Below are 25,285 nucleotides of genomic sequence, written 5' to 3' on the forward strand. Positions count from 1 at the left end.
CGCTTTATAAATACTGTATAATAATAATAATAATTGTCTGTAAACAATAGAAGAGACAAGCACAAATATTTTTATCATACAATACCGGATCGTACGATTTTAAGTTAACCAGTACAGTAGTCGTTCAAAAATACAATTCAAAATAAACTATATATTTCAGTATTTTTATTCCGTCGTTCACAAATTTTTGTAACTTTAGTAACCTCTTCACTTTCTATATGAGACTAGCATGCAGAAAAAAATGGATGAACATATGTCCGGTATTCTGATTGTGTATATTCTTTAAAAAAATTAACAAATCCATCTTGCTTCTTTTAATTTTCTTATTACTATGGTTGAAAACTATTTGACCAAGCTAGCCATTAGAAAGTCCAATGAACGCTCCGAAAATGAACATTTTCAAACACAATTCTACTGATTTTTGGCCAGCTTGAGAGTCACTTTCTACAGAGAAAATAAAAAAAACCCACTCAGATTGTATATGGGATCTCAATGGTTCTAACAGTCTTATGTACAGTATGTGAAATAATCAGTCCCCCAAAAAACAGGGATCGACATGTTATACCTATCTATGGTGGGACATCACCAGCTCTTAATTATAAAGCAGGGCAGGCATGTTGCTCTTATTGGAGAAGTGGGGGGAGAGCATGGGGTGGTGAAATTTTAGACTACCCATAGATAAAAGGTTGTGATCCAAGTGTAATATTATGTCTATGTGATTACATTTAGAGATTTAAACAGTTCTTAAGTTAGAAGAAATGATAAAAAATTAGAAGAGCCTGATCCTTCCCTATGTTAACCCAATTACTGAAATTTTATAAACTTTGGCATGTAATTTCAAACTACATTTTCGATATTTCTAAATGTGCAGCTTTTAATAAAATTTTAGCTGGTAGGTGATCCTACCATGAAAACAATTGGTTTCTTTTTTTCACTGTTGTGTTTCATCGTTGTCACGCTGTAACAATGATAAAGACTATAAGTGGCTATTTGGATTAGTGGTCAGCACTTCTACCTGGCAGCACTAGGTTTCTAGGTTTGAATCCCAACCACGAAGCTTCCTGCATGGGTTTTCTCTCATAATCCAAGCACATGCTGGTGGGTTAATTGGCTTCTGTCTCAATTAGCCATAGTATATGTATGAATATGAGTTAAACCCCGTATCCAGGATCAGAAAATCGTACAAAAAAATACCCCATCTGGAGCGAACGTACGATAATCTGATCATTAGTACACAGCAATCGGCTGAAACTATTTGCAGGGACAAGCACAATCATTTTTGTCGTACAATACCAGATGGTACAATTTTCATTTAACCAGTACAGTTTTCGGCCAAAAATACAATGCAAATACATTACATCACTTCTGAATTTTTATTCTGTTGTAGGAGAATTTTTGTAACTTTAGTAACCTCTTCACTTTCGGTATGAGGCTAGCATGCAAAAAAAAAAAAAATGGACGTTCATTCATCTGATATTCTCATGTATATGGGGCTTTAGGGACATCACATTGGAAGCTCCTTGATTGAAGGGGCTGATGAGAATGTACAGTTCATATAGCAGCACTAATATATAAAGTGCTGCTATATAAATACCTGTAATAAAACATTTTCACACTTTAAGCAGTCATGTTCCACTGTTTTTACCATTAGGAAAGCCATCCTGATAAATGCCATGCAGCCATCATTGGAGTGCATGCATTTAGATATAAAGAGGCTGCACCACTAAATTGCAACAAAGATTAAAATTGGGGAAAACAGTATTTTATAGAAAAAAGGGCACAGTGTTTATGCAAACTAAATGTCATTAAGCTCTAGTTACTTATCTTGCCCTTAACTGCCTAGTAAGGAGAAGGCAATCCATATTTGAGTTGCACTTGTTTGCATTTGAGCCAACTTTTAAATTTAATTATATGGTAGGATTAATAGCAAAGAAAAAGGAGACAGTCTAGATCTTTGCTTTAAAATTTTAATAGCATGTTTTGTGAGCAACCTCAATCAGCACTATGACCTTCCATTCCTTTGCTCACCTCTAACCCTTCTATCCCTCCCTGTCCTGTCTGCTTGGTTTTATGACCATTACATTTTCCAGTTTTGCCTCCAGCAGTGTGACCTTATTTTCTTTTACTTTATACTATCTAATCTCTTCTTTTTGAATTTGCCTACACAAGACCAGGTCCAGAGGTTCACCAGAGACCCCTTACAGATGGCCATCAAAAGAATCCAGTCTCCTAATGTCAAAGCTAAAGTGTACATTAAATGACATCTAAACCTAAGAACAAATGATGACAATGATGGAGCTTAAAATCAGCTATAGATGGTTCAAATCTTGGCCGGTTCAGCAGGGACTGGCTGAAATTTGACCAATCTATGGGCAGGCTGATAATACCCCATTATGACTTGGGTACACCCAGCCTGTTGGATTTTTCATGTTATTATTGCCAGCGGCAATTACTAGGAGTTTAGACCTTCTCGGTGTAATAACTACTCTGGAATTAAGGCAGCCCCTCCTTCTCATTTCTTGTCACGTGATATGTCACACAATTCACTTTATTTCAATCAATAGGCAGCCAGAGACCTGAGCACGTGCAAATTCTAAGCTATGTGACCAGAAGGGTGCAGCTTGCCCTTCGCACTGCACCCCGGGCAGCTTACCCTCCTGTCCCCCTCAAACTGGACCTGGTGGAAACCATGGATCCATCCATAGATCCACTGTGATTCTTGAATTTGCCTACACAAGACCAGATCCAGAGGTTCACCAGAGAACAGGGGCGGACTGACCATTTGGAAACTCGGGCACTGCCCGAGGGCCCGGGGTCAGTAGGGGGCCCCATGAGATGCCCCTGGTACCTTTTTCATAGGCTTTTTTCAGTTTGAGCAAGGACACAGTGGCCCCATGATCCCCTATTGCCCGGGGGCCCCATGAGTTGTCAGTCCGCCCTTGCCAGAGACTCATTACTGAGATGTGCGTGATTGAGGATTATCAGGTGAAAATAAAGGAAGAAAAAAGAAAATTAATATAGCCTTCGCATCTAAGGATTGGCAAGCTGCAATGTATAACATTTTTGTTTTACATTTAGATATACTTTAATAAAAAAAGTTTAAGAAGTAAAGACATTAATGCTAATTACTAATTCTTTCCACTAGTGTTTAAAAATTAAACATAATTGATAGGTTGAACAGTAACATAACATGACATAACAGCGAGCATTTCAAGCCTGTGTGTTCTACTGCCAGGTGATACTAATCCTAATCCTCGGGCTATTAGGTACCTTTAATTTTATCATTACTTTCCACATTTGTGTAGTTTGAGGTGGGGCTTTTTGCAGTTTATTTGGTGGTTACAAATAGTACTGATGAAATTGTATCTCATGCAAACCACAAAGGTACTGAATTTTAACCAAAGCAGATGAAAACTGTACCGCAATATACTGTAGGTTTAATTCACAAAGCTAACACACCAGGATATAGGAGCATACTGTATATTCCAAAAAAGTGACAGATATTTGTAGTTCACTCCAATGAGCTTTGGGAATTATTCACAAAGAGCAATACAAACACTTAGGAAAGTGAAAGAACAACTCCATTTTCCTCATACTCTCTTTCCACCCTTAACCACCTCCACCACTTTTAAAAAAATCTCATTACACTTACCTTTTTTCCTGTATTCTTCTTGCCAGTCCACTAATATCATGGGCCCTTCCCCTTTTCTTAGGGCCCTTGCACATTCATTGTTATGCCAGTGCCAAGACTACTGAATGCCCAAGCTAGCATGAAAATCCCAGTAGGGCGTGTCTGTGATGGCCTGGATGCACAGGCAGGGGTCTGGATGACACTGGGAGACATTTAATCTTAAAAGGGACTGCCATTGGACCAGAAATGATGAGTCTTTGGAGAGCATCACTGAAGAGCATGTAAATTTAGAAAACTATTTTTTTTTAATTTTTTTAACACACCTGGCCTCCTTTATTTTTATAGATAGAGACTGGGAGTTGGGCTTTAAAAAGTTTTCTAAAGTTTAGTAAAGTTAGCCATTACTTAATAAGCTCAGATGCAGATGCAGGCTCCTTTACTGCCTTCTCCAACAATCCCCTGGACTCCCACAAGCCCCCAGACTGCTGGATAGACCCAGGGCAAATAGGGTTCCCTGTTTCCTATCTTAAGCAACTCAGGGCAACCACCCTGATGAGGTAGAGGGGGTTCAGGAAGTGATCTGCAGTCCATGCGTTCAGGAAGCTGCTTCTATAGAAGACCCAGAAAATGTGGACCAATTGCTACCAGCATGAGGATGACCCTGTGTCTCCAAACACTCACCTGCCGTATCAGCCCTGGAACCCCTCTAGCTGCTCACCTGTGGTGCCAGCTCAGAGATCTCTCTAGCTGTTCACCTATGTACCCAGATCTACCATGGGCTTCACTGTGAGAGACACTGTTGTAGGGGCTAAATGCAAGTAGCTGTTTATATATGGCCCTCTTTACTGAAATAGAGGTCATTCTCCAGTATTCATGGCTACAGACCCTTATAGAGACTGTGCTGTACTAACAGCTAATGTCCTTATAGGGTTGCAAAGGCATCGCTCTCATGTACAGCTTTATATTCGGTTTAACATTGTTCTGTCCTGTATGCACACTCTTTTGCCATTTTGAAACTATTTTCAGTGGTAATGCTACTCTGCACCTCTTTAGAGCTACCTTCTTTTTGATCATTGGCCTGATTCCTCTCAGGTAACAAAGGTGTCAAGGTCCAGATCTGAAACTGGGACCTCTGTGGTTTCATGCTTAGCTCTTCTTGCAGTGCCACCTGGACAGCTCCTTGTCTGATCACTTGGACAACCTTGCCTTGTATCCTGTTCTTGGGGAATGTTGATCTCTTTGCTCCTCCCATGAACTTCCTGATTTAAGCCATGTCTCTACACCTCCTGCATGCCAGATTATTGTGCTTTCTCCAGCCGATGCAATGCTCCTTGCATACCTGCTGCTGTCCTTAACTTCGCTACCACTCGCTATAGACCCTTGACTTGTTCATTGACTATGCTGCCGTTGTCCTTAACTTCACTACCACCCGTTATTGACCCTTGACTTGTTCATTGACTATGCTGCCGTTGTCCTTAACTTCACTACCACCCGTTATTGACCCTTGACTTGTTCATTGACTATGCTGCCATTGTCCTTAACTTCACTACCACCCGTTATTGACTCTTGACTTGTTCATTGACTATGCTGCCATCTGATCCCATCCTGCTACTATTGATTACTAACCTTTTAACTTATTCATCATCTATGCTTCTGCTTGATGCTTGACCCCTCTTGCTCTTTCCCCACTGGGAAAACCAAAAAGCTGCAACCTGACATTAGTACGCAGCAAAAACATCACCAGGAGCTTTGGTGAAGACCGACTAGTGCTTAGACCTTACCTTAGACCCTGAGTCTTAGGTGAGCCCTCGTCATCCGCTGGGGGGGGATCTGCTTGTATATTTCCTGTTGATTACTCATGAACCTCTCTACTGCTACAACCATTGGCCCCTGAGCCCACCCCAGACCATGACAAAAGGAGATGAAGGAGAGGGTTTTAAAGAAGGATGATGGTACATGAGCAAAGTTTGCTAATACCGATTAAGCAATGCTACTTCTGAATAAGCACCACTTTGATTCAGTACAATTTGGGGAACCAAAAGAAGGGACTAATACGTTAGTATTTGGTATTCTCAATTGGTATTTGTTATGCCATTGTATTTAACAAAGACATATTGAGAATGAACAACCAACAGAGCTTAAATAGACCCTCTGATGCTATCAGACACCTCAGCTCATCTGGCATCTACGAGACATACCATAATGCCAGTTCAGATCTGCTCATAAAATATGAGCATGTGTGTTTATGTGATGTTCAGGAATTAAAAATATCTTCTGATGGTCAGATCATTTCTGGGAGTTGAGCCCGTAGCTAACTCTAGTATGTCTGTTTGAGAATTCTAAAATAAAAACTTTCCTGTGACTTTTATCTAGGCAGTGAAAACATCTAAACTGTGCTCCTAGCAATCGGATACAGTTTATGTTTCATATTAACCACTTGTCCTCCAGAGGATCTACCCCCCTTCCTGACCAGGCCATTTTTTGCGATACAGCACTGCGTTACTTTAACTGACAATTGCACGGTCATATAACACTGTACATAAATTAAATTTATGTCCTTTTTTTTTCCACAAATAGAGCTTTCTTTCGGTGGTATTTTATCACCAAAAGAAAGCTTTCTTTTTGCACTATAAACAAAAAAACCCCAAGAATTTTGAAAAAAAAAACAATATTTTTGACTTCTTGCTATAAAACATATCCAATAAAAAATTTTAAAAAATCAAATTTCTTCATAAATTTAGGCCAAAATATATTCTGCTACATGTCTTTGCTAAAAAAAAATCCCAGTACATGTAAATCGGTTTACGTGAACGTTACAGCGTCTACAAATGGTGGTATATATACAGTACTGGAATATATATATATATATTAATGGCGGCGATCAGTGACTTATAGCGGGACTGCGGCAGGCATTCTTACACTGGGTGGGAATTGACTAACTGCCACTGACATCCCAATGACACTAATACAGTGATCAGTGCTAATAAAAAAGCACACTGTACTAATGACATTGGGCAGGAAGGGGTTAACATCTGGGGTGATGAAAGGGTTATCTGTGTTTGTGTATTTCTAGGGAGACATGCTGCTTTGTATTTATCTGCTGTGTAGAGTGATACAAAACAGCATGTCCAAGCTGATAGGAGAGAGACCTGTGTTGTTTACACACAGGTCTCTCCCCTGTCAGCTTTTCCCGGTGATCGTCAGCCAGGACCCGGTGATTGACATCTCTAGCCACAAATAGCCATGCGGGTAGAGTGGCGCGCGCGTGCGCACTGACTACCCAAACATGAAAGTCCTGTATATATTTCTGATTTTGCGCAGCCCTGCCACTCTATAGCAGTACTTCTACTATAGGGCAGAGAGCAAGTGGTTTTTAATGCATGCATGGTAAATAGTGTGCAATTTGTGCATACTGGTATTTAATACCTCTCATAGAGATCACAGTGCTCCCCTGATAATGCCTTAAACTGTTTTTCTCTTCAGAATGATGAAATCACCTTTCTTCAGGGACTTGGTCAGCCTCCAACAGGTCTGAAGGCGCATTTGTGTTCGATTTGTGGTTAATTTCAGCGTGCGATTTCTGAAGACTTTATTGCTACTTGTGAAGATTTGCAAGGATTCATTGCAATTTGCAGTGTAATTTCCATTATATTTTATGTATGTGAAATCGCAACAAAACTGCAGAAAAAGTAATGCAACAACTACTTTAGAAATCACGCTGCAGCAAATCACACATGTTAAAACACTAGAATTCACATTCATTAGATGTGATTTCAGGTGCGATTTCAATTCCCAAATCGCACCTGAAATCACATCGGTATGACCGGTACTTAGTGAGGGTTAGTGTACACACCTGCACACCTGTTTAATGTACGTATAGCATGTTACTGCATGGACATTTACTTTCATTATCAACTCTGGTATAGAATTATAACTTTTTTTTTTTCAATGGTTGAACTAGATGGACTTTTGTCTTTTTTCAGCCAGACTAACTATGTAACTATATATTATTTGCGCTAATTGCTCTAAAATCAGCTTATTCATTTGAATGGGTAACCACATACTACATTGCATGAAAATGTGGACATCAACTTTTTTTATTTTGCCAACACATTGCCCTAAGGCCTAATCTCTGGTTCACACTAGATCTGACTTTAAAATTTCAAAGTCGGATGCAGGGGCGGACTGACCATGCGAGCGCTTGGGCACTGCCCGAGGTCTCATGGTCAGTAGGGGGCCCCATGAGATGCCCCTGGTACCTTTCATAGGCTTTTTTGGGTCGTAGTTTGAGTGTGGACGAGAACACAGGGGCCCCATGATCCCCTATTGCACGGGGGCCCCATGAGTTGTCAGTCCGCCCCTGATCGGATGTCAGTGCAAATTTAGGTGCAGCTTGGAAGACATCTGTGTAACCTCATGCACAGATGTCAATGCAAGTCGCACCAGAAATCTGCAAAGGTAGTGAAGGAACTACTTTTCAAATTGGTGAGACAAAGTCAATCATATGGTTGTGACTTGTCATTAGACACAAGTCGCATCAGTGTGAACCAGGACTAAATGGTTCCTACACAGCAAATACCTTACTCCTGCACTGAGGATGGACTCAGCAGAGACTAGGATGACAATGAAAATGTTCTGGAATATGCACTGCTTGCTGCCCTCAACCGACCGGGGTAGTCCAATGTCACTGAATGCAACAGAAAAACAAAAAGAGGGCGCACCGGCCTAGTGCATTATCATTTAAAATATTTATTGAAAGAATAAAAAAGTAGGTATCATACTCACAATGGACATATAAAACACAGGCACATCACAATGAACAAAGATGTTCAATCTATATAGCATCTAAGCCATGAGACTCTGAGGAAGAGGCTGAGTCCTTGAAACGCGTCAGCCAGTTGGTCATCCAGGGTTCCATTGTTGTGGACTCAGATGCTATATGGATTGAACACCTTTGTTCATTGTGATGTGCCTGTGTTTTAAAATGTCCATTGTGAGTATGATACCTACTTTTTTATTCTTTCAATAAATATTTTAAACGATAATGCACTAGGCCGGTGCGCCCTCTTTTTGTTTTTCTTTTGCATTCACTAAATGGTTCCTATCTGTGCATTTCATTGATTTTCAATGCACTTGCGTTGAGGTCCATTTGCCTTGGAGTGCCTTTCAAAATTAAGCAATTTTGGTGTAGCATTCTTCAAAATAACTTGCACTTCAGCATGCAACTGCAAGACATTTTATGCAATATGGTTGCATTGCAGTAATGAAGTATAAAACGAGTACTGCAACACAAAGATGTGACACAGACTGACAGGAATGGTTAGGGTGACTGGGTGGATTGGTGTTAGTGTTAGGGTTATAGGGAGAGTGAGTATTGGGGTTTTAGGGAGATTTAAAAGACAAGCATGGACAAAGCCTTTTTGTTCTATTGAGGGTCACAGGAGTGCACTTACATGCCCGCTGAAGCGGCTGATGTCACAGAGCCACTTTGGACCCTGGAGGTATCCTGACAATACTGTCAGGATCTATCCAGATGCCTTAAAGGCAGCTGGCTCAGTCTCTCAGAATGCCGTTGAGAGCCTGAGCCAGCCACTCCTGCCCCTTCTCATACAGGGAGCACTGGAGCACAGTGCAGCGACTGAAAAATGAGTGATCAGCAGTCATGTGATCACTCAGCTCTCAGAGCCATGGGGGACAGCTGTAGCATCAATCTGATGATAGGTGAATATGTATGGGTTGTTTTTTTAATTCCTCAAACTTCTTTTTTGTTACATAGTGACTAGGTTTATAAGGAGCGTAAGTGTCCCAAGGAGAGTTAAAGCAGAGCTCCAGGATTTTTTTTCCCATACAATGGGGATGTGCCGCACTGCATGGATTAACTGTTCATTTTACCTAGAGGTGAAAACAGAGCCTATTCTCACCCGATCCTTCAATCCTCCAGAAAACGTGCTCCCCCACACCCAGGACTGGCCTATGGGCGTTATGACGTCAGGAGCAGTCCACCGCACAAGACCACTAGACCGAAAGGGGACAGGAGCAGCAGGGACTGATCTTGCACTGGAAGGATTGGAGGATTAGGTGAGTATTTCTCAGCGTTCTACTGCCCTAGACAAAAATGAGCAGTTAACCCATGCAGACCTGGCACAACCCCATTGCATGCAGAATTTTGTCCCCCAGAGTTCTACTTTAATGTTAGGGTTATAAGCAGAATTAATGTTACAGGGAGGGTTGGTTATAAGGAGAGTTAAGGGTACAGGGAGAGTTAGTGTTTGAGTTATAGGCAGAGTTATGGTTATAGGGAGAGATTGGTTTGCAACGAGAGCTAGTGGTATAGTCCTGTATAGGAAGAGTTAGTATTAGGGTCAATGCTGGGACAAGGTCCCGTATCAGCCAAGGGAAAAGGCCAAAGTGAACCCCTGTTCCCATAAGCTGTAAACTACCTCACCAGCATAGGTTGCAGGTCCTACATTGCACCTCCCTCCTACACAAGGGTTAGTGTTGAAGCTACTGGAAGGGGAAGTGTTAAGTAAGCCATACATGGCTTGAATTTAGGCTGATTCTAGTAAATGGACCGAAACAAATATGCAGCCTGCAGTATCTGTATAAAGAGGAAACAGAAAACATGTTGCTCACTTGCTCATTCCGAGTTTAATGTGACATACAGAAATGGGTCACATTATACAGATAAATAATTACTTTCTATATAGTGGCACTGCAGGCTAAATCGAGAAGCGCATCAATTTGTGTTAGAGAGTTACCATCACTAATATATAACAAACTAGACAGAGAAACAGAATGTCAGAACAAACACAAAACTGAACTAAGATAGCATAGGCCAAATGTGACTAACCTGTATCAAGAGGAGAACAGAAAACAAACGTTGCTCACTTGCTTATTCCAAGTTTATTGTGAGCTTGTTGGTTGTTAGTCTCCTGAAGTCCCACTACAAATCATTAGAGCTCCCTCTAGTGGCAGCCTAGTAATAGCAATACTGGGAGGTTTATTCCTTTACTTGCTACACTAGCTGTCAAAATACAGCAGTGGGAGATTCCTCCATCTACACTGTTTCTTGTGGATTGGGAAATCTATGGATTTCCTTGCGTGCAACAACACAGGGCTCTCTACAGAGAGCGGCAATGTGCTGTTTTTTTTCTCCCTGCAAAGCAGAGAGTAAAAACTGGCACATTGCTTAGTGAAAACAGCACACAGTAAACATTGTTAGGAGTTGTTTGCCCCAAATGTTGACCCCTTCCCAGCCAGTGTCAATATTACAGTGACTGTGTATATTATTAGCACTGATCACTGTATTGGTGTCGCTGGAGTTATCAGTGTCATTTCCCATCTTGTTAGGGTTACCAGCTCATCTCTTTAAAACAAACACATATTAATTACACAGGTTCTGAGGCTAATTTTATGCAAATAAGGCACTAGGTGAGTATAGTTACCCCCTTAATCAGCCACAGAATCTGTGTAATTAATATGTATTCGGTTTTAAACGGATGACGTGTCAACCCTACATCTAGTATCAGTTAGTGTCAGATTGCCCACTGCACTATCACAGTTCCACTATAAGTCGCTGATCAATGCTATTACTAGTTTAAAAAAAAATTTCAATTAATATGCATTAATTGGGATTTTTTTTTTTTTACCAAACACATGTAGCAGAATACATTTTGGCCTAAATTTATGAAGAAATTTAATATTAAAAAAATTTATTGGATATGTTTTATAGTAGAAAGTAAAAAATATTGTAAAAAATATAAAAGTAAAAAATAATATTTCCCCAAATTTATGGTCTTTTTTTCATTAATATAATAAAAAAAATTGAAAACCCAGCGGTGATCAAATACCACAAGAAAGCTCTATTTGTGTGATAAAAAAAATGTTAGACATTTAATTTCGGTACAGCGTTGCATGACCGCGCAATTGCCAGTTAAAGCATCGCAGTGCCTGGTCATGAGGGGGGTAAAATGTTTCAGAGCTTAAGTGGTTAATTTGAACCTCAGAAGGTAGACTGATCCTCTAATCACCTCTATAACTCATCACCTAATCATCCACCTGAAAATTCGCAAATTCCTCCAGCAGATGATGGCAATTGTTCTCGTTTAGAAAAATGAACGTAATTCCCTCCCTACACAGCTCACAAAATACGAAAGAAAGACCTGCGTTGCAAGCATTAGGAGGAGAAGGGTATATAGCAGGACTTAGCCTGGGTTCACATATATGTGGTGTGGTATATCGCATGTGATTCACACAGGAACCGCACCCCTGTGTGAATCACATGCGATTTGTGTGCGGTGCAATCGGAGTCATACCTTTTGTATGGCTCTAATCGCATCACACCCACACCAAAAAGGTGCAGGACCCCTTTTTGTTCCGCACTAGAATCAGATCACATGGGTATTCCCACCTATGTGATCCGATTCTGCACATCGCACCGCGTTTTTTGGACCGCTTTTGGGGTGTTGTTAACTTAACATACACACCCGCAACGGTTTGCATGAATGGGGTGCGGTTCTGATGCAGTGCGGACTTCACACTGAAAACGCTGTGAATTCTGCACTGCATCTGTGTGAACCAGGGCTGAATGCAGATAAAGCAAACAAAAAACGAAAATTCTAGAAGAATACTATTTCTCTTACCTAAGGCTTATAAAAGTGGAATGCCACATTTAGATGATTGATTCAGTACCCTGGGCATGGTGTGGGAACAATCCTACTAGAAAAATGGATTGCGAAAAAAGTAAAAAAAATGAAAGATACGAGGTCACCCCGTGCTGCATACTGTAGTTATATTGCAGCCAGGGGCAGACTGACAACTCATGGGGCCCCCGGGTAATAGGGGATCATGGGGTCCCTGTGTCCTTACCCAAATTAAAAAAAGTCTATGAAAAAGGTACCAGAGACATCTCATGGGGCCCCCTACTGACCCCGGGCCCTCGGGCAGCGCCTGAGTTTCCAAATGGTCAGTCCGTCTTTGATTGCAGCTATGGGGCTTGTTTGCCCTGCAATACCCACATTTAGTTCTCATGCACACTGGACATTTTAATAACGCTGGTAACATTAGCTGTTAAGTTTTTCAGCATTTTTGCATTAGCATCCAGCAGCGTTTGGCGGAATTTTCCCTCGTTTTTCCGCATTCGCGTTTAAGCGATTTTTTTTGTAACAAAAAAAAATTATTTTGGTCAAGAAAAGTCAAAAAACGCCAGTTTGCGGTGTTTTTTAGCACTAGGCTCCATGTACACTGCAGCTGATAAATGAACATTTAGGAGCTTTTCTGCTTTTCCTATGTGTCCATGTACACATCGTCGTTTACAGTCGTTTACAGGCAGTTGAGTTTACAGTTGTTTTTTTAACGCGCCAAACGTGCGTTCAGGAGTAGATTTTATCAGCGTTTCAAACCCCAAACGCTTGTAAACGCGTGTAAGCGCAGCTATCCGCGTTTATAGGCGTTTGCGTTTGAAATTTTTTTTTAACTCTTCCATTTACAGATGTTGTCCAGAGCCTTTTGTCATCATGAAAAATGCACGCAAAGCATTTTCCCAGTACTCAAATGGACCTGGTACACCATACTTTGAGGTTTCACATGAGAGAAAATATGTTAGACACTGCTGTAATAATTTCTGCACAGAAATGAGCTGGAACACATCCAAACACCACAAAAAAAAAAACAGCTAATCTCAACAAATACTGTTCTCTCTGCTTCTGCTCCCTCTCTTTCTCTGAAAATATCTGAAATAGTTAATTTTTTACTATTTTTTAGTGCATTCTGGGCATTTTGGAAGGTCTTCTGAGGTCATCTTTAAAAAACGCTTTTAAACGCAAACGCTGTTATGCAAACCCGGCTAAACAGATTTTTTTTTTAACCTTCATTTTCCAGCAGTCAGTTTCCATCGTTCAGAAGTGTTTTCCAAATGTCCTGTGTACATGGAGCCTTATGCAGGCCATAAATGGGTCAAAAACCAGCCGTTTTAAAAAAAAAGAAAAAAGAAAAAAAAGAAAAATCAGTCGTTCAATGGGCCGACATTACCACCACTTCTTCTTTTTCTTCCTTTGCTTCTTCTTTTTCTTCTTCTTCTTCTTCTTTTTCTTCTTCTTCTTCTTCTTTTTCCTCTTCTTTTTCTTCTTCCTCTTCTTTTTCTTCTTCTTCTTCTTTTTCTTCTTCTTTTTCTTCTTCTTTTTCTTCTTCCTCTTCTTTTTCTTCTTCTTCTTCTTTTTCTTCTTCTTTTTCTTCTTCTTGCAGGTCACGGCTCATGCGCAGATTTTTTATCGGTAAAACAATCTGCCAATTTGCCCATCATTGCCAGGAAAATCAGCTAATCGGCAAAATCGGCCGCAAATTTTCCAATTTTATTGATAAAAAAAATGTGCCAAAACCCTGAAAAACTGCCAACCAATTAACCCATTAACGGTGCGAAAACCGGACGATTTTTTTTTCGGACGAAAAATGGGACGATTTTTGACCCGTCTATGGCCTGCATTAGAGAGTTAGGATAAGATGCTGGGGGGTTTACTAGCTGTAGAAAAAAACGCCAAAAGCCAAAAACAGCCGCTGTAAAAACATCCAGTGTGCATGAGGACTCGATTTGCATTTGTGGCGTGTTTATTAACATTTGGGGTTTTTTTTGCTTTTAGGGCTTGTTCAAACTGCAATCCATGTGTGGTTCCACATGGGCATTTACATGCATTTGTAGTGCATTTGCCATGCTTTTTGGCCATTTTAATTCCTTTTTATTCATTTGCAGTTTGTGTTATGTTTTTTTTGGCATTATGGATGCACTTATTTATTTTTACTGAGTTGTTTTGGCTTTTTTACACAGCAGTTCCGCTTGCATTTGCAATGTGTTTTTGGTGCTTTTGCAGTGTTTTGGGGCATTTTTTTTTTAACATGCATTTACTTTGCATGTTGTATTTTTTTTTAATGCACATGCATCACAACGGTATAACCTAGGCTCATTGAAATATATTCATTTTTCCGATGTGTAAAGAGCAGCTACTGTGTAGAAAGCAGCTACTGTGTTGAAAGCAGCTACTGTGTAGAAAGCAGCTACTGTGTAGAAAGCAGCTACTGTGTTGAAAGCAGCTACTGTGCTGAAAGCAGCAGTATTGGAGGTAAAACAACACTCATGAATTATAATTACTGGGTAAATAATTTTATGGTTGGGGGTCACCACAACATGAGGAACTGTATTAAAGGGTCGCAGCATTAGGAAGGTTGAGAACCACTGCCATAGACCTATATGGCCAGATCGTTTATGGATAAAGCAGCCAAAGTGTATGCCATACTCACAATATGCTTGCCTTTCTTGTAGACAACTACCAGAAATACAAAAACAAAAAATAAATAAAATTGAGGCTACACTGGCCTCCAAAAAGTAATCTACCGCGGCCTTTTCACACTGTTGCGCTGTGTTAGGCTGGTCATGCACTATACAATTTTCTGTCCAATTTCTGTCCAATTTCCTTGTATCTATGTAGTGCAAGGGCCTGCCTGATTGGATACAATTGAAAGTGTTTTTTAGGTTTGACATCATATTATATGGTTTTTGGTAAATCTAAAGCAAAATTCTCAAGAAAATTGTATAATGTATGGCCAGCCTTAGAGTAGGCATGTTGGCACACACTATACCATGTGTTAATGTGCATTGCATTATGGCAGCCCATCTGTTTAATTGGGCTGCCCAGCACACCAAAAGTTGCATGTACTTTTTTTTGCAATGTAGTGCACTATTGTGTGTTGTGGTAGGGTGTCTTGGGGTAAATGAATATCTACACATTGCACCTGGCTCAGAATTAATGGATGCACATTGTACATGGTTCGGAATGAATGGATGCACATAGTTCAAAATGAATAGATGCACATGGATCGGAATGAACGGATGCACATTGCACACGGTTCAGAATGAATGGATGCACATTGCACATGGATGGGAATGAACAGATGCACAAGGTTCAGAATTAGAGATGAGCGAATCGAACTTGGCGAAGTGGAATTAGTTTCGAATATTAGGAAAATTTCAATTCGCGCCGAATCCGAAAATTAGCAGACTTCGGATGCGCGAATCAAAATTTTTCCTAAAATGGCGGCAACATGTGTGGCGACGGAGCGGGGATCTCTGGGAAGGCGCGCAGACAAGGCGCGCTGACCCATAATGCATTCATTCATGACATGTGATCGCATTAGCCAATCAGCAGCCAGCCAGCCAGCACTGTGTAATGGTCGAGCTATAAATTGCGGCCATTTTAGAATTCTCCATTAGCCTCCAGTCATTCAAGAGAGGCAGACCTGTCTGTATTGAGGAACAAAGTTAGGGCCACAGAATCGTTACTTAGGGACACAGAACCGTTACTTAGGGACACAGAACCGTTACTTAGGGACACAGAACCGTTACTTAGGGACACAGAACCGTTACTTAGGGCCACAGAACCGTTACTTAGGGACACAGAACCGTTACTTAGGGACACACAATCGTTACTTAGGGACACAGAACCGTTACTTAGGGACACAGAACCGTTACTTAGGGACACAGAATTGTTACTCAGGGACACAGAATTGTTACTCAGGGACAGACACAGAATTGTTACTGAGGGACACAGAATTGTTACTGAGGGACACAGAATTGTTACTGAGGGACACAGAATTGTTACTGTCAGGGCTCCCAGGTGTGACCAGAGGTGTGTGGCTGACGCAGGGAAACGCAGACCTCAGATATGTTATAAACAATATAATTTATTAACACTAACAATACAAACATAAACGCAGTGCAATACTAAACATAATACAGTGCAAACAAACCCAACCAACCACCCACAGATAACAGTACATACAAGCAAGCGTCGTCAGGCAGGCCGGGTCAATATCAATAGGGCAGGTAGGTACAGGGGGAGCAAGCGGAGATTGGACGGGGTCACAGGCCAGGTTCAGCAGGTAGCAAGCAGCGTAGTACAGAGGGTCAGGTAGAGGGATGGTCAGGGTCACAAGCCAGGGATCAGAACAGGTAGCAAGCAGCGTGGTACAGAGGGTCAGACAGAGGGATGGTCAGGAGCGAGCCGGGATCAGAGCAGGAGAAGTCAGCAGCGGTTCAGAAACAGGATGCAGGACAGAAACAGGATACAGGGCCCAGGACAAACACAACACCAAGGCAGAGTCTGTGGGTCTGGCCATCCCTTAAATACCCCAGCATAATCAGTTCCAGGTGTTAGCTGGCTGCAAAGTTGAGTCTCTGATTGCTGGGAGCATCCGCTGGCCAGCCCTGGTACTGCAGATCAAAAGACAGGTGAGTCCCACCATTGCTGGCCAGTCCATTCCTGACAGTACCCCCCCCTCAAGGAGCGGCCTCAGGACGCTCCAAACAGTCCTAGCTGGGAAAAATGTTCCACCGCCCGGGTCTGGTAACTGGCGGGATATCAAAGACTGGCACACCGGGCAGGACTCCGGGCAGCGGTACACCGGGCAGAGGCACATCGGGCTGGACTCCGGGCAGAGGCACATCGGGCTGGACTCCGGGCAGAGGCACATCGGGCTGGACTCCGGGCAGAGGCACATCGGGCTGGACTCCGGGCAGAGGCACACCGGGCAGAGGCACACCGGGCTGGACTCCGGGCAGAGGCACATCGGGCCGGACTCCGGGCAGAGGCACATCGGGCAGAGGCACATCGGGCTGGACTCCGGGGAGAGGCACATCGGGGAGGACTCCGGGCAGAGGCACATCAGGCAGGACTCCGGGCAGAGGCACATCGGGCAGGACTCTGGGCAGAGGCACATCGGGCTACCAGGCGAAGCGGCAGGCAGCGGGCCACCAGGCGGAGCGGCAGGCACCGGGCCCCCGGGCGGAGCGGCAGGCACTGGGCCCCCGGGTGGGGCGACAGGCCTCGGGCCCCCAGGCAAGGCGACAGGCCGCGGGCCCCCAGGCGGGGTGACAGGCCTCGAGCCCCCAGGCGGGGCGACAGGCCTCGGGCCCCCAGGCGGGGCGACAGGCCTCGGGCCCCCAGGCGGAGCGGCGGGCGCCGGACCCCCAGGCGGAACTACAGGTCTCGGGCCCTCAGGCGGAGCGGCGGGCGCCGGACCCCCAGATGGAGCGACAGGTCTCGGGCCCTCAGGCGGAGCGGCGGGCGCCGGACCCCCAGATGGAGCGACAGGTCTCGGGCCCTCAGGCGGAGCGGCGGGCGCCGGACCCCCAGATGGAGCGACAGGTCTCGGGCCCTCAGGCGGAGCGGCAGGCGCCGGACCCCCAAATGGAGCAACAGGCCTCGGGCCCCCAGGCGGGGCGACAGGCATCGGGCCCCCAGGCGGGGCGACAGGCATCGGACCCCCAGGCGGGGCGACAGGCATCGGGCCCCCAGGCGGGGCGACAGGCATCGGACCCCCAGGCGGGGCGACAGGCATCGGGCCCCCAGGCGGAGCGGCGGGCGCCGGACCCCCAGATGGAGCGACAGGTCTCGGGCCCCCAGGCGGAGCGGCGGGCGCCGGACTCCCAGATGGAGCGACAGGTCTCGGGCCCTCAGGCGGAGCAACAGGTCTCGGGCCCCCAGACGAAGCGGCGGGCACCGAGTCACCAGGCACGACAGTGGGCACCGAGTTGTCTGGCAAGACTGCGGGCACCGAGTCAACTGGCGGAACAGCGGGCATCGAGTCAACTGGCGGAACAGCGGGCTTCGAGTCGTCTGGCAAGACTGCGGGCACCGAGTCGTCTGGCAAGACTGCGGGCATCGAGTCAACTGGCGGAACAGCGGGCACCGAGTCGTCTGGCAAGACTGCGGGCACCGAGTCGTCTGGCAAGACTGCGGGCACCGAGTCGTCTGGCAAGACTGCGGGCACCGAGTCGTCTGGCAAGACTGCGGGCATCGAGTCAACTGGCGGAACAGCGGGCACCGAGTCGTCTGGCAAGACTGCGGGCACCGAGTCATCTGGCAAGACTGTGGGCACCGAGTCGTCTGGCAAGACTGCGGGCACCGAGTCGTCTGGCGGAACAGCGGGCACCGAGTCGTCTGGCAAGACAGTGGGCTCCGAGTCAACAGGCACGACAGTGGGCACCGGGTCATCAGGTATCGGATTGTCTGGCTCGACAGCGGGCATCGGGTCACCAGGTATGACAGAGGGCACTGGGTCACCAGGCATCAGGTCATTTGGCTTGCCAGCGGGCACCGCGTCATCTGGCAAGGCAGTGGGCACCGGGTCACCAGGTATGACAGCAGGCTCTGAGTCAATTGGCACGACAGCGGGCACTGGATCAGGTACTGGATCATCTGGATTAACAGCGGGCATCGAGTCAACTGGCCTAATAGGATCGTCGGGCTGGATCAGTTCATCATGCTGAGTAGCGGCATCAGGCTGAATGCAGGCATCAGGCTGAGTAGAGGCTTCAGGCTGAGTAGAGGCTTCAGGCTGAGTAGAGGCTTCAGGCTGAGGAGAGGCTTCAGGCTGAGGAGAGGCTTCAGGCTGAGGAGAGGCTTCAGGCTGAGGAGAGGCATCAGGCTGAAGAGAGGCATCCGGCTGAAGAGAGGCATCCGGCTGAAAAGAGGCATCCGGCTGAAGAGAGGCTTCAGGCTGAGTAGAGGCATCAGGCTGAGTAGAGGCTTCAGGCTGAGTCACGGAAGGCAGGTTCACCGGTTTGGATACTGGCAGGATGGTATTGGTTGGAAAGAATTTTTGCTTTTTTCTGGTTTTAACTACTGGAGCACTGCAAGTAAACGCAGGTCTGCAAACGAATGGAGCAGCTGGAGACAGAGAAAAACTGGAGGATGGAACAGGAGAGGGAGCAGTTGCTACAGAGGGCTTTTTTACAGGGTTAAAGGCAGGATAGGTGCAGCGAGTGGGAACAGGGTACTGACATGCGGTAGATAGCCAAGTATACTGGGCTGTAACTGGAGGAGCTGGTGGGAATACAGGAGTAGAGTTAGAAGCAGGACTGGGTTTTTGTAAGCTGACTGAGGCTGGGTGCAACAAGTCTGTCCATGTCTGCAGTATGGGTTGAACAAAGCTGAGCTTACACAAAGCCTGTCTGGTCAATGACTGCACTGCGTTTATACAATCTCTTAGTGTCTGTGGTGAACATGTGGAATAACGCTCCAGAAAGTAACCCACATCATCCTCTAATAACCACACCAGGGACTCTACCTGGTCTGCACTAAATGGTGGCAAAAATTCATCCCTGCATTCGGGGGAACCAGATGAAACCAACTCAGCACAAACCTCAATCAAAGGCTGCACCTCAGAGAACTCTGTGCCCTGATCTACTAGAACATGAGCGAGCCGTATACATTCTAGTAGTTGGTCCCTGGGATACTCCTTCAGAGTTTGATAAGCATACTCCCTGTCATCAAACACTAGCAGATATAAATACACAACCTCATCCAGATCCATCCTTCCCAGCAACAAGCCAAGATGGCTTCCCTGTGCAGCCACTTCTGGTCAGGATTGGCCTTGGTGTAATGTCAGGGCTCCCAGGTGTGACTAGAGGTGTGTGGCTGACGCAGGGAAACGCAGACTTCAGATATGTGATAAACAATGTAATTTATTAACACTAACAATACAAACATAAACGCAGTGCAATACTAAACATAATACAGTGCAAACAAACCCAACCAACCACCCACAGATAACAGTACATACAAGCAAGCGTCGTCAGGCAGGCCGGGTCAATATCAATAGGGCAGGTAGGTACAGGGGGAGCAAGCGGAGATTGGACGGGGTCACAGGCCAGGTTCAGCAGGTAGCAAGCAGCGTAGTACAGAGGGTCAGGTAGAGGGATGGTCAGGGTCACAAGCCAGGGATCAGAACAGGTAGCAAGCAGCGTGGTACAGAGGGTCAGACAGAGGGATGGTCAGGAGCGAGCCGGGATCAGAGCAGGAGAAGTCAGCAGCGGTTCAGAAACAGGATGCAGGACAGAAACAGGATACAAGGCCCAGGACAAGCACAACACCAAGGCAGAGTCTGTGGGTCTGGCCATCCCTTAAATACCCCAGCATAATCAGTTCCAGGTGTTAGCTGGCTGCAAAGTTGAGTCTCTGATTGCTGGGAGCATCCTCTGGCCAGCCCTGGTACTGCAGATCAAAAGACAGGTGAGTCCCACCATTGCTGGCCAGTCCATTCCTGACAGTTACTCAGGGACACAGAATTGTTACTCAGGGACACAGAATTGTTACTCAGGGACAGACACATAATTGTTACTGAGGGACACAGAATTGTTACTGAGGGACACAGAATTGTTACTGAGGGACACAGAATTGTTACTCAGGGACAGACACAGAATTGTTACTGAGGGACACAGAATTGTTACTGAGGGACACAGAATTGTTACTCAGGGACACATAATTGTTACTCAGGGACAGACACAGAATTGTTACTCAGGGACAGACACAGAATTGTTACTGAGGGACACAGAATTGTTACTGAGGGACACAGAATTGTTACTGAGGGACACAGAATTGTTACTCAGGGACAGACACATAATTGTTACTGAGGGACACAGAATTGTTACTGAGGGACACAGAATTGTTACTGAGGGACACAGAATTGTTACTCAGGGACACAGAATTGTTACTCAGGGACAGACACAGAATTGTTACTGAGGGACACAGAATTGTTACTGAGGGACACAGAATTGTTACTCAGGGACACATAATTGTTACTCAGGGACAGACACAGAATTGTTACTCAGGGACAGACACAGAATTGTTACTGAGGGACACAGAATTGTTACTGAGGGACACAGAATTGTTACTGAGGGACACAGAATTGTTACTCAGGGACACAGAATTGTTACTTAGGGACACAGAATTGTTACTGAGGGACACAGAATTGTTACTCAGGGACACAGAATTGTTACTCAGGGATAGACACAGAATTGTTACTCAGGGACAGACACAGAATTGTTACTGAGGGACACAGAATTGTTACTGAGGGACACAGAATTGTTACTCAGGGACACAGAATTGTTACTCAGGGACAGACACAGAATTGTTACTCAGGGACAGACACAGAATTGTTACTGAGGGACACAGAATTGTTACTGAGGGACACAGAATTGTTACTCAGGGACAGACACATAATTGTTACTGAGGGACACAGAATTGTTACTGAGGGACACAGAATTGTTACTGAGGGACACAGAATTGTTACTCAGGGACACAGAATTGTTACTCAGGGACAGACACAGAATTGTTACTGAGGGACACAGAATTGTTACTGAGGGACACAGAATTCTTACTCAGGGACACATAATTGTTACTCAGGGACAGACACAGAATTGTTACTCAGGGACAGACACAGAATTGTTACTGAGGGACACAGAATTGTTACTGAGGGACACAGAATTGTTACTGAGGGACACAGAATTGTTACTCAGGGACACAGAATTGTTACTCAGGGACACAGAATTGTTACTTAGGGACACAGAATTGTTACTGAGGGACACAGAATTGTTACTGAGGGACACAGAATTGTTACTCAGGGACACAGAATTGTTACTCAGGGATAGACACAGAATTGTTACTCAGGGACAGACACAGAATTGTTACTGAGGGACACAGAATTGTTACTGAGGGACACAGAATTGTTACTGAGGGACACAGAATTGTTACTCAGGGACACAGAATTGTTACTCAGGGACAGACACAGAATTGTTACTCAGGGACAGACACAGAATTGTTACTGAGGGACACAGATTTGTTACTGAGGGACACAGAATTGTTACTGAGGGACACAGAATTGTTACTCAGGGACAGACACAGAATTGTTACTGAGGGACACAGAATTGTTACTGAGGGACACAGAATTGTTACTCAGAGACACAGAATTGTTACTCAGGGACAGACACAGAATTGTTACTGAGGGACACAGAATTGTTACTGAGGGACACAGAATTGTTACTGAGGGACACAGAATTAATACTGAGGGACACAGAATCGTTGAATTAAAGAGTATGTCAGACAACACGCAGAGGAGTGGCAGAGGAGGCAATGTTTTAGGAGCGAGCAGACGTGGCAGCAGAGGAGGGGGTCGAGGCAGCACTAGTCGCAGCCAGAGGCCAGTGCTCCCGGTGTCATCCAGCGGTCGTGTCTCTACCGACAACCCTGCCGTCATCGATTGGTTGGCTCGGTCGTCTTCCTCTTCCCAGGTCACCTCTGACACCTACAGCCAACGGTCGGTGTGTACGTCAGACACAACCGTTAGTTGGCATGGCCCGGGAGCAAGCCCACTGAAATCACGTGTCCTCTACCTGCCCCTGTCCTTTGCTGTTCCCTCACCAAGCGAAGTATCGCATGCTGTGGGCTCAGCCCCACTGTACAGTGAGGAAGAGCTAACAGAGGGCGGTCAGGAACGGGGGGAGACATCCGCCTCTTCAGCAGCCAGGCGAAGAAGTACTGGCGAGGAGAGTGGCTCGGTAGCCGGTCTAGAGACAGGTCTGTCTCCTGACCCACACGCAGCCGAGGGGGCTAGTAGTGAGGTGGAGACCCTAATTGATGATGAGGAGGCTGATCGCACTTGGCAGCCTCGTCGTCATCAGGCAATTTCTTCCGCATCATCAGGAGAAGAAGGTGCCAGCTTGGCAGCGAGCAAAACAGTCGGTGGGTTGCCCAGGAGGCAGCAGGGTCGCAGCAGTGTCAGTGGAAGCAAACGGCCACGGAGTAGAGCACCAGCTCCACTGCAGCCTACCACCACGGCCAGTAGTGGTGCCGGTGTGCACAGAGGAAGTAGCAGTCAGCCAGTGAGGAGTAGCGGGGGCAAAGTTTCCTACTCGGCGGTGTGGCAATTTTTCCTCAAGCCGCCTGAGGAAGTAAACGTAGCCGTATGTCGACTATGTGGCCAGAAAGTCAAGCGTGGCCAGGGGGCCCATGTTGGGACTACAGCGTTGCGTCAGCATATGCAGCGTCGCCATTTGGTGGCCTGGGAAAACCGTGATAAAGATACGGCGGTTCTGCCTGCCCCAGCCCCCGCTCCATCACCCGCTCCGTTACTTGCTCCGTCACCCGACGTCAATCGCCCTCTATCAGCCAGTCAAGGCTCCAACACCTCTGCTGAGGGGAGTTGTCGCTCGTTGGCATCTTCCGCTCGTTCAGATGCTCCTTCTCCTGCTACTCCTCTTCACGGATTCCGTCAGCAGTCTTTCTTGGAATCCGTTTCCAAGAGACAACAGTTTGCGAGCACGCACCCGACGGTGCAGAAGCTGAACGTCCTCCTGTCCAAGTTGCTGGTGCTGCAGTCCCTCCCTTTCCAAGTGGTGGACTCAGCACCTTTCCGAGAAATGATGGCTTGTGCCGAGCCGCGGTGGAGAGTGCCAAGCCGGCATTTCTTCGCCAAAAAGGCAGTGCCAGCCCTGCATTCACATGTAGAAGAGATGGTGGGCCAGTCTTTGAGCATGTCGGTCTCTGCCAAAGTGCACGGCAGCGCCGACGTGTGGAGCTGTAACTACGGTCAGGGACAGTACATGTCATTTACGGCCCACTGGGTGAACGTGGTGCCAGCACAGCCGCACCAGCAACTTGGACAGGTCACGCCGATTTTGCCTCCACGTTTGCACGTCCTTGGTCCAGCAAACATGTCCGCCTCTACCACCTCTTCTTCCGCCGTGTCCTCAGCCGCCACCCCCCTGCCAAGTCCCATTACCCGACCGGCATATCACATGTGCAGGGCGCAACGGTGTCACGCTGTGCTGCACCTGGTATGCCTTGGCGAATGTAGTCACACAGAGGAGGAACTTCTGAGTGTAATGAACAGAGAAATTGACAGATGGCTGTCTCCGCGCAAACTGAAAATCGGAACCATGTTGACCGACAACGGAAAGAACATGGTGTCTGCTCTGCGTCAAGGAAGGTTGTGCCATGCGCCATGCATGGCTCACGTGTTCAATCTGGTTGTCAAGCGGTTCCTAAAATCCACCATCCCACTGCAAGACATCCTTAAAATGTCGCGTAAACTTTGCATGCATTTCAGCCATTCCTACACCGCAAAGCACACCCTCCTGGAGCTGCAGCGGCAGAACGGAATTCCACAGCATCACCTGATCTGCGACGTTGCAACAAGGTGGAATTCAACCCTACACATGTTAGACCGCCTTTACGAACAGCGAAAGGCCATCACCGATTTCCTGATGTTACAAGCGGATAAAGGTACTCCCCTGTGTAACTTCGATGTCAGCCATTGGCAGCTCATGCGTGACACCTGCCGCTTGCTCAGGCCCTTTGAGGAGGCCACGCTATTCGTGAGTCGGCAGGACTATGGGATGAACGACGTCATTCCTCTGTTGCACGTCCTGGAACAAATGCTGTTAACAATGGCTGGTCAGGGTGCGGTAGACGTGGCGCACAGATCTCAACGCCACATGACCCCTGTGGGGGCAGGACAGGAAGAAGAGGAGGAGGTAGAGGAGGACATTGGTGCTCAGGAATTATTGAGTGAAATGGGTGGTTTTTCCACTCAGCGGACAGGAGTGGAGGAGCAGGAGCATCTGGTAGAGGAGGAGGAGACAGAGGACCCAGACGCACCGTGGCAGTATGCTGTGGAGGTGGAGGCAGGGAGTCCCTCGCATTCCTTGGCACAAATGGCCCATAGCATGCTCGGTTGCTTGCGTAGCGACAGCCGAATAATAACCATCAGACATAGGGATGACTTTTGGCTGTCCACCTTGTTGGACCCTCGCTACCGTTCAAAAAT

This window comes from Staurois parvus, unplaced genomic scaffold (assembly GCF_062004578.1).
Source record: "Staurois parvus isolate SC_StPar_1 unplaced genomic scaffold, SC_StPar_1.0 ptg000151l, whole genome shotgun sequence".
Taxonomy (NCBI): Eukaryota; Metazoa; Chordata; class Amphibia; order Anura; family Ranidae; genus Staurois; species Staurois parvus.